The sequence below is a fragment of the Beta vulgaris genome, chromosome 8 (assembly GCF_026745355.1).
Source record: "Beta vulgaris subsp. vulgaris cultivar EL10 chromosome 8, EL10.2, whole genome shotgun sequence".
Lineage (NCBI taxonomy): Eukaryota > Viridiplantae > Streptophyta > Magnoliopsida > Caryophyllales > Amaranthaceae > Beta > Beta vulgaris.
Window position 1 is genome coordinate 23,428,372 of NC_079209.1, and position 11,838 is coordinate 23,440,209.

The window sequence follows — 11,838 nt, forward strand, 5'->3', positions numbered from 1 at the left end:
TAAGAATGTGATAGAAGAGATAAAGGAGGAATTCTTGAAGCAAGAACTGATTAGAGCAAGTAATAGCCCATTTGCTGCCCCTAGTCCCGGTGAAGAAAAAAGATGGTGGATGGAGGATGTGTGTGGACCACATAAGCCTAAACTATAGTCAAGGAAAATTCCCTATTCTAGTGATTAAGGAGATTTTGGATGAACTTCAGGGCACACAATTCTTCTCTAAACTAGACCTAAAATCTGGATACCACCAAATCAAAATGCACCCATCATAATCTCATAAATTGCCTTCAAAAACCCACTTTTGCCCTATGGCCTCACTAATGCACTATCTACCTTCCATCTCTCATGAACCATATCTTCAAACCCATCCTAAGAAAATGTGTTCTTGTGTTTTTTGATGATATCCTAATATATGCCCCTCATTGGAGGCTCATCTACATCACTTCACCAAGTATTAGAGTTATTGTTGAACAACTCTCTTCATGTTAATATGAAGAAGTGTTCCTTTGGAGTGAATGAGATTCACTACCTTGGACACATCATATCTATTAAGGGGGTGGAAACTGAACCTGATAAGATTAAAGTCATCACAGAGTCCTATACCTAGAAACCTCAAGCAACTAAGAAGGTTCCTAGGGCTCATTGGATATTACAGAAGTTTCATTCAAGATTATGGAAAAATTTGTAGACCCCTCACTCTCCCACTAAGGAAGAAGTCCTTCAAATGGAGTGAAGAAGCTACAAAATCAATTTGAGTTGCTCAAACTCAAAATGATCACCACCCTGTGTTGACTTTACTAGGCTTTAACAAACCTTTCTTGATAGAAATTGATGCATCTAGGAAGGACATGGAAGTTATGCTCATGCAAAAAGGACACTCAATTGCATTCATCAGTAAAGCTTTTTCTGAAAAAAAGCATACTGTTATTAGCTTATGAAGAGGAATTATTGGCTATTATCTTTACCATAAAAAAGGCAGCACTATCTCATGCTACTACCATTTATGATAAGGTTGACCATAAGAGCCTAAAGTATATGCTTGATCGTAGATTGGGAACCCCTTATTATGATGAATACAAATCTGGGGTGGAGAACAAGGTGTTTGATGCCCTCTCCAGGGTCCTTAAGACTCAAATGTCATGCATAGACATCACTTCAGTCCACTCAACACTCCTCAATGATCTACAGACCCATTGACAGCAGGATATTGATCCATAAGCTGAAAGAAAACCCACCTAGTCACCCTCATTATAGTCGGGCTTATGAGAAACTATACAGGAAGGGCAAACCAGTTATTAAAGTTAGTGGATAGCTCCAGCAAACCATTCTAGAATGGCTACACACCTCTCTTATAGGAGGGCATTCAGGGATTGATGTAACCACAAGAAGGGTCGAAACAACGTCTTACTGGAAATGTAATCCCCCGTAAATTTATAGATTTTAATTTAGTTTAAAATAATTTAGTTATTTAAAAGGTTGACTATTTTGAAAAACAAAGGAATTATTATAAGGATTTTACGGAAGTTAAAATATTTTCTTAAGGCATGCTTGAAAAATATTTGAAATATTATTTGAATTTGGAAAAAGGAGTTTAAATGGGCTTGAGGAACCCAAAAACTAACAGGACTAGGAAAAGGACTTCTAGTGATGTTTGGATTTTTTAAATCATCAATCATATTCATCATTCAATCCTACTTAAAACCCAATTTCCTTTTTCTAAGCCCAAAAGGAAAACATGCTTATAAATACCTTTAAATCCAAATATTTTACCCACACAAAATTCTCTCTCCTCCTCCCTCATAAGAAACTGGTGGTACCTTAAGATTTTCTCCTCTTCCACGTTTTTTTCGTTTTCTTCTTTTTTTTACTTTCAAGAAGCACTTTCTTCTTCAACAATAAACACCACAACTTCACAACACCACCACCATCGCCGACCAGTGCTAATGCCGCCGCTGCCTTGGTGATGCCGACGCCTTCTTCTTTGTTCTTCTTCTTGTGTTGGTTTGATTACTTTTCTTCTTCCTCAAGTTTTGATTAAAGATTATTTTTTATGATTTATTTTATTACTAATTATGATTAAAAGCTTTAAATTACTGTTTTAATGATGAATCTATGATTGTATAAATAATGTATTAAAAGAATAAAAATTCATATTTGATTATTATGTTTAAATTGGAATTTTAATTATCAAAGCATGGATTTTTAAGGTATTAAAGATTGGAAAATCATAGTAGCATGTTATAAACTATGAAATTGATTAAACTTATGAATTTAAGCATGTTTCAATATGTTTAAAGGAAGTTTTAATAAATTATAAGTTGCTGAAATTTTTACAAAGGTTGTTATTATTGGAGTTTTATGGATTTTAATGACTAGTATAGTAGTACTATACTAGGGAGTATAAGTAATTGAAGTTTTAATGATGAAATTAACTTTTAAATATTTTTAAAGGAGATTCAAAGTATTTTAAAGTTGCTCGAATTTATTTAGAGTATTGATTATAAATTTTATTGGTTGTTTAAGGCGGAGATTTCTCTGTAGGCGATTTCTAAAGTTGTCAAAGTGGCCTATCAATTTAACTACACAAGGTATATACAGACTTATGTGTTGTTGATGTTGTATCATGATTTTAGGAAGGAAAGTTATGTAGTATAATGTATAGAAACTTTTTGAGTTCATATATGATTGCTATTATGTGGGATTTTACATATTTTATGCATGTGTGCGAACATGTTAAGTACGAAATTTAATTATGAGATTGATATCATGTTTGTATGAAATATTAATGCAAGCATGTTAGTTCGGAACTTTATTTATTAATTCACATGGGAGAATTGATATATTTATTAGTTGGATCATGATTGAATCATGTGTTCCCTTATATTATTATTTTCACTATTCTATGAGGATTGTTGGTCTTATTTGGTAAGTTGATAATTTATGCCTTTGAAATGTAAGTTGGTTGTTGGCTAGGTTCAACAAATAAGAAGGATTGGAATAAAGAATGAATTAATCATCGACTGTAAGTTTTATTATCGATCACTTATCTAATCTTAAGATAAAAAGAATAAAGTTGTGAATGTTTGATTATATATTATCTGTGTTGCTTGTGTGTCATAAGAAGTAAAAATTGGTAAATCATGTAAAGTGAAAATTGGATAGTGATAAACTTTAGACTGGTGCACGTCTGAAGTTGGACAATCAGGAGTTGGGGTACATGGTGAGCGTGCCATGGCTTTCTTTGGGAATCAGATTGATTACTATTCCTATATTTATTTAAAAGATTTCTCGATATCATAGGTCATCATTTGGAATACGGAGTCGCGCCTGTATTTCATCTTCCTAGGTGAAAGCTGGTTTTTAGTTAGACAACTCGGTCTAATGACTATTCCATTAAAGTAATAAAAAAGTTGTTAAAGTTTAGTTCAGTAAAAATTATCTGTAGATTGTATGTTGTTATTATCCCTGCTTAATATTTATTAGTATCATGTTAGGAATGTTTATTATTTATTATGAAGTACTCAACTTTGCTGACTACGTTCTTTGTTTGTATGTGTTGATCATGGCTTTGCCTTATTGATCCGTTGATGACCCATTCGTGTTGAGCATATTCTCTAATGCATTGACATCTACAGGTGTGCAGATGATGCATCATGGGATTTCGGGAATGGACAGCTTGTGTAGCATATTGATATATTTATTATTTATAGTAGATACATTTATATTTAAGTTTGGTTTGAAGTTAGAGTTAACAATGTTGTTTGGTTTTAAAGTTACTTTGTTATTTATTATATTTCAATTCTAAAGTTTAGTTATATGTTTTGCGCTACAAAATTCTGAATAAGCCGATACGTTAGCACACGGGCGATAATGCTTTGATGATTCTCTAAGTTTTATATATGAAAATTATTTTTAAAAAAGAGAGAATTATCGAGGTGTTACAAAGTGGTATCAGAGTTTTAGGTTATTTTAAAAATTTTAGACGCCTAACTAGGTAGTTATTTAAATGTATTTCTTAGAACTGAGCTCCTACTTATTCGTTGTGTTTAAGTTTATTTTTGAAACACGTTATTATTCTAAAATTAGCATTAGAAAAAAAAATTATTCGAAAAATAATAAGGTTTGAATATTTTTTATGGGTCGGAATTTTTTCTTTTTTTCGAAATTTTTTTTTCGGAAAAAAATTATTATTAAGGCCCGAAATTTTTATATGGTTCAAAATTTTTTATTATTTTTTCGAATTATTTTTTCCGAAAATAAGGTTCGATTTTTTTTATTGTGCAACGTTTTTATTTTATTTATTGTTTTTGAAAATTATACTTGTATTATTTGTTATTTTAATACTTCTAGTTTATTTTATTTTGTTGTATTGTGAGAATGGGTAGTATAGGAAGGGCATATAGGATAGAAATATTATATACCTGTATTAAATAGTTTGTTCAGCATGATTGTATTTTTCTTCCCTGGTAACTATTTATATGCTTGTGCGTATGTTGTAGGTGATAACTACCTATTGTTTATTGTTCGAAATTGCGTTGAGGGAGAGTACTTTATATATCTATTGGAATATGCTCATTTGTTGTAGATCTCTAACCATGTCTGACAGGCCAGCTAATAGAGTAGGAAGCTATCGTAGTCCTATTATAATAAGTGATGATGAAGGTGGCGTGAATAACTACACCAAACCTAAAGAATGTGTCTATTATAATACTAAGGGCATAGATGAATTGAAGATGAGATCTTGACACCAGAAAGGTACAAGGAATCTAAGGACAAGAATGATGATTTTTCACCTTAGATCATTAATTGCATATTTTTAATATATAAAAATAATATAATAGTGTTGGATAGTTGGCCAACACTGATTTGATTTATCTTATACTCCCCCCGTTTTATTTTAATTGTTACACTTTGATATTTTACACTATTCACAAATTTCACTTTGACCATTATTTGTGATTTATACTCGGATGAAAATATAATCATGTGGAATCTTGTTAGATTCATCATAACATGTATTTTATTAATATGTACTTTTCATAATTTTTACAAATACAAAACTAAAGATATATGTCCTCAAAGTTTTGCATTGGCATGTGTGAAAAGTGTAAGTATGTAGATTAAAATGAAACGAGGGGGAGTAATGCTTTTTTTTTTCTTTTTAGGAAAATATAATATTATAGTTACAACAATTATTTAATAATACCCTTTTGGAGGAATAAAAGTAAAATATTTATTTATTCGAGCGAACAAGAATTTATTCTGGGCACATGTTGGAAATCAATTTATTATTTAAATTTTTATTATGTGATTAAATTCTTATTTGTTGTTTTTCCACGTGTGTGTTTTGATGCGAATATTTTCTCATGGATGATTATGTGGTTGCTAAAGAACAATTTGTGTTGTACTTGGAACTGTTTGAGAATTTGTTTGTTGATGCGGTCTTGTTTGATCAAATCAAATGTTGCCTTAATTTCAGGTCACACAGTAGGATGGCTAACAGCAACAACGACCTAGCTGCGGCTATTCGCCTCTTGGCGGAAAATTGACTCAGGAGAGAGTTGAGCGTCCCGATATTGTTGGGGACATGTTTGAGAGGTTAGCTAAAGTTAAGCCATCATATTATAAGGGGTAAGCTTATCCTACCTTCCTAGAAAATCTTTGGGGTTGTGAACTGTCCAGAGGGCATGAGAGTGGGTCAGGTTGTGTTGTACCTTAAGGATGAGGCTGACTTATAGTGGAGAGAAAATGGAGCTAGACTGAGTGTGTGGAAGGATTCACTTGAGATGCTTTTGTTATTGCTTTAAGGGGGAAGTTTTACCTAGCTTTTATGAGAAAACAGAAGGCCCAAGAGTTCATTAACATTAGGATGGGTAGTATGACCATCTCTGAGTATTACAACAATTTTGTAGCACTGTCGAGGTTTGCACCTGAGGTCGTAGCTACTGAGGAGTTGAAGGCTCAGAGGTTTGAGCAAGGGCTGACTAATGAGATATAGCTAGGGTTAGGAGGTGAGACCTTTATATCCCTAGATATTGTGTATGGGAGAGCCGCAAACATTTATGGACTTAGTCGAGGCGGGACAAAAAGAATGTTGTAGTAGGTGAGAAAAGGAAGGATTATAATGTTGGGGGAAATCAGGGGAAATTCAAGAGAAACCGAAATGGGAATTTCCAAGTAAGGAATCACCAGGACAACAAAAATAAGGGTCGAACTGAGAGAGTGTATCACTGCAAGAAGTGTAGCAATAACAACCCTGGTAGAGACTGTAAGGGAGACCTAATAACTTGTAACTACTGCTAGAAGAAGGGCCATAGAGAGTCAGAGTGCTTTATTAAGCAATGGGAGTGGTAACCAGGTCAGATTGGGGTTCAACCAGTAAGAAAACCAAGGTTCTAAGCATGTAGGGTCGCATAACAACTAAGGGAACTATAGTAAGGCTACTAATGAGAACCTCAACCAAAATAAGGCTCCAGGTAAACTATACGTAATGAGTCGCAATGAAGCTGAAAGATCTGCCTACGTAATTTCTAGTACTTTTTCTATTAACTCTATCCTTGTTAAAACATTGTTTGATTTGGGGGTGACTTATTCTTTTGTGTCGTCATCTGTCCTTAAGAGTCTAGGGTTAGTAGATTATAAGGAAATTGACTTTCCTATCAGTATACCTACTGGGGAGCTCATGAGGTGTACCAAATTGTGTAAAAATTTGCCTCTGAAGATAAGAGACTGTGTATTTCCATCTGATTTAATAGAGTTCATTTTGGGAGACCTAGATGACATTCTTGGGATGAACTGGTTAAGTCTCTACAAGGCCAATATAGCCTGTGAGGTTTTAAAGGTAGTGTTGAGAAACCCTTTGGAGAAATTGACTCCTATAGACATTTTTGGAAGCCTAAGAACTTTGGGGTTATCTCTGTGATGCAAGTGAGGAAATTGATGAAAAAGGGGTGTGAATTATTTTTCTATAGTGTGCAGGATGTGAGTAAGGAAGTTGCGGTGAATATCAAGATGTCCCAATTGTGAACGAGTTTATGAATGTATTTCCAAGCAAGATTTCAGGTATGCCACTTGCGCGAGCTGTTGGGTTCACCATAGACTTAGTTCCCGGAACTGCACCTTATAGAACGGCACCACCTGAGATGAGTGAGTTGAACATGCAATTGCAGGAGTTGCTGGAGAAGAGTTATATTAGGCCTAGTGCATCACCTTGAGGAGCTCCTATATTGTTTGTGAAGAAGAAAGATGGGAGTATGAGGTTGGGAGTATAAGGTTGTGTATTGACTATAGGGAACTGAACAATGTAACCATCAAGAACAAGTATCCTTTGCCTAGAATAGATGACCTATTCGATTACTTAGATGGAGCGAGTGTGTTCTCGAAGATTGATTTGCGCTGGGGTATCACCAGTTGAGGGTAGAGGATAAGGATGTACTTAAGATTGGATTTAGGATGCGTTATGGTCACTATGAGTTCATTATAATGTCATTTGGGTTAACCAATGCTCCTGTCATATTTATAGAGTTAATGGATAGGATTTTCCATGAGTTTCTAGATAAGCTCGTGGTAGTTTTCATTGATGATATACTGATATATTCGAGAAACGAAGTAGAGCATGATGAGCAGTTGAAAATTATTTTGGAGACGCTTAGGAAGAATCAATTATATGCCAAGTTCACTAAGTGTGAGTTCGGTTCGGAGAAAGTAGCATTTTCGGGTCACTATGTGTCTAAGGAAGGAGTCTTTTTAGATCCTGCTAAGATTCAGTGAGTGGCCAACTCCAAAGAATGTGTCAGATATTAGAAGTTTCCTAGGTCTAGCTGGATATTATAGGATATTTGTGAAAGATTTATCGAAGATAGCGAGACATATGACGAATTTGATGAAAAAGGAGTCAAAGTTTGAGTGGAGTGAAAAGTGTGAACAAGCCTTTCAAATTTTGAAAGAGCGTTTAACCTCCACACCTGTTTTGACCCTATATGATGGGAATAAGGGATTTGAGGTGTATAGTGATGCTTCAAAGAATGGTTTGGGATTATGTTACAGCAGAATGGGAAGGTAATCGCGTATGCGTTGCGTCAGTTGGAAACCTTATGAGGCTAATTACCTTACCCACGATCTAGAGTTAGCCGTCATAGTGTTTGCAGTGAAGATTTGGAGACATTACCTCTATGGGGCAACCTGTAAAATATTTACTGACCATAAGAGCTTGAAGTACAATATCACCCAAAAAGACTTGAATATGAGGCAGAGGAGATGGTTGGAGTTGATTAAGGACTATGACCTAGACACCCAGTATCATGAGGAGAAAGCGAATGTAGTCGCCGATGCCTCGAGTAGAAAGGCTGAGCCTAAAAATTCTAAATCATGGGGAAAGTGAGGCAAGACTGAGCACTTTATCTTTGGGGTTGTCAGTTTTCGATGAGATCAAGGAGGGTGAAGTTGGAGATGAGCATCTACATAAGATTAAGGAGAAAATGAAGCAAGGCAAGGAAGCCGACTTTATGATCCATGATGATGGAAGTTTGAGGTTTAAGGGAAGGTGGTGTGTACCACAAAAATGTAATGACCTTAAGAGGCGTCTTATGGATGAAGGGAATAACACCCCATATTCTGTGCACCCTGGGGTGACAAGTTGTACAAAGACCTTAAGGGTATATATCTGTGGCCAACATGAAGCGTGAGGTAGTCGAATATGTGTCTAAGTGTCTAACCTGTCAGAAAGTGAAGATAGATCATAAGAGACCGATGGGAAATGTTCAATCCTTAGAGGTAACTCGATGGAAGTGGAATTCTATTTACATGAATTTTGTGACTACTTTGCCTAGGACGAGGAGTGAAAATGATACTATTTGGATTATTGTGGACCGAATGATGTAGTTCGCCGCATTTATACCTATTAAGAAGACATGGAAAAAGAAGCAACTTGCAAAGACGTACATTAGGCATGTAGTGAGATTGCATGGGGTTCCAAGGAATATTATTTCTGATCGTGATTCAAGATTCCTCTCGAAATTTGGGAAAAAGGTCCAATTAAATCTTAGGACAACATTAAAGATGAGTACAACCTTTCATCCTGCGACCGATGGTCCGACTGAGAGGACTAACCAAACCATGGAGGATATGTTGAGAGCATGCGCTATGATTTCCAAGGTAGTTGGGAGACCAATTAGACCTGATCGAATTTTCCTATAACAATAGCTGTCATGCGAGCATTAAGATGGCACCTTTTGAGGGACTATATGGACGGAAGTATAGAAGCCCCATTTGCTGGAATGACTTTCGTGAGAATATAGTCTTGGGGACAAAGTTTATTGAGGAAACCGTCAAAAATATCAAATTGATTCAGGGTAGAATTCAAGCTGTTCAAGATAGGCAAAAGTGTTATGCCGACTTAAAACGACACGAAGATGAATTTGCAGTAGGTGATAAAGTGAGTATCACCAACTAAGGGAGTCATGAGATTTGGGAAAAAGGACAAGTTAAGTGCCAAACATGTAGGCCCATATGATATTTTGGAGCGAATTGAGAAAGTAGACTAGAGGTTGGCATTGTCAATGGACTTTGAGAAGATGCATGATGTGTTCCACATTTTCTAACTCAAGCGATATATCCCTGATGAGCGTCATGTTTTGGAGTCTGGGAGGATATAGATTGATAGTAGCCTCAAATATGAGGAAAGGCCTATGAAGATCCTTGACAGAAAAGTAGGATTTAGGGTTTAGGGTTAGTGAAAGGCTTGTGAAGATCATTGATAGTACACGCAATAAGGATATCCATATCGTGAAAGTACGTTGGTCTAACCACGAGTCTGAAAAGGCAATGTGCGAAGCCGAAGATAAAATAAAGAAGAAATATCCAGAACTGTTCCTTGAGGCGAGTTACGAGGGCGTAACACTATATCTTTAAGGGGGGTAGAATGCGATAGAATTTCGCGCTTTTACCTATTTTTTAAGATTTTTATGCATTTTTATGCTTATTTTGGCGATTTGCACATGTCGGTGCAAAACAAATAGATTCTCCGCATAGAAAAATGTGTTCAAGAGTAACGAAAGTATTTCTGAAATAAAAATTTAGATCAAACTTTTCAAAATATAGGAGTTTTTTGTGTCAAGTTTGAAACTTCTTTTAAGAGGGGTAGACTGTAATCTCCCGTAAATTTATGAATTTTATAAATATATTTTAGTATATATATATATATATATTGAAATATGATTTAGTTTAAAATAATTTAGTTATTTGAAAGGTTGTTGACTATTTTGAAAGTCAAAGTAATTATTTTAAGGATTTAAGGAAGTTAAAATATTTTGTTAAGACATACTTAAAAGATATTTGAAACACTATTTGGATTTGAAAAAAGGAGTTTAAATGGACTTGAGGAATCCAAATACTAATTGGACTAGGAAAAGGACTTTTAGTGATGTTAGGAGTTTTAAATCATCAATCCTATTCATCATTCAATCCTACTTAAAATCCAATTACCTTTTCCTAAGCCCAAAAGGAAAACATGCTTATAAATACCTTTAAACCCAAATATTTTACCCACACAAAATTTTCTCTCCTCCTCCCTCACAAGAGTACCTCAAGATTTTCTCCTCTTCCATGCTTTTTTTCCTTTTCTTCTTCCTCTCCTCTCTTCTCTTTCAAGCAACACTTTCTTCTCGAACAAGAAACTCCACAACTTCACAACACCACCACCACCCTAACCACTACTGTTGTCGCCACGGCCTTGGTGTTGTCAGCGCCTTCTCCTTTGTTCTTCTTCTTATGTTAGTTGAATTACTTTTCTTCTTCCTCAGGTTATGATTAAAGATTATGTTTTTATAATTTGTTTTAGTATTAATTATGATTAGAAGCTTTAATTTACAGTTTTAATGATGAATCTATGCTTATATAAATTATGTATTAAAAGAATAAATATTCAGATTTGATTATTATTTTTAAATTGGAATTTTAATTATCAAAGCATGGATTTTTAGGGTGTTAAAGATTGGAAAATCATAGTAGCATATTATAAATTATGAAATTGAATAAACTTATGAATTTAAGCATGTTTAAGTATGTTTAAAGGGAGTTTAAATAAATTATAAGTTGCTAGAATTTTACAAAGGTTGTTATTAATGGAGTTTTATGGATTTTAATGACTAAGTATAGTACTACTTTACTAGGGAGTATAAGTAATTGAAGTCTTAATGATGAAATTAACTTTTAAATATTTTTAAAGGAGATTTAAAGTATTTTAAAGTTGATGGAATTTATTTGAATTTTTTCCTTGAATAATGTAAAAGTGGGTTTTAATTCCCAAAATATGCCCAAAAAAATAAAAATTCCCTGCGTACCGTCCACATAGGACGGCACGCGAGAAACTTTTTTTTTGTTTTATCCCAGGTAAACCGCTACTCAGAGTAGCGGTTTATTTTATTTATAAACTGCTACTTTGAGTAGCGGTTTATGTGTATAAACCGCTACTCAAAGTAGCAGTTTATAAATATAAACCGCTACTCTGAGTAGCGGTTTACTTGGGCAAAATGTTCCAAGCACATATCAAACCCAACTTGATTAATAAACCGCTACTTGAAGTAGCGATTTACACAACATAAAAAAAATTTTTTTTTTTTTTTTTTGTAAACCGCTACTTCAAGTAGTGGTTTTACTTAAGTTGAAAAAAAAAATTTCTCGGCACTTGTAAACCGCTACTTCAAGTAGCGATTTTACTTAAGTTAGAAAAAATAAAAATTCTCGCGTGCCGTCCTACGTGGACAGTACGCAGGAAATTTTTATTTTTTTGGGCATATTTTGGGTATTAAGACCCACTTTTGCATTATCCAAGGAAAAAATTTG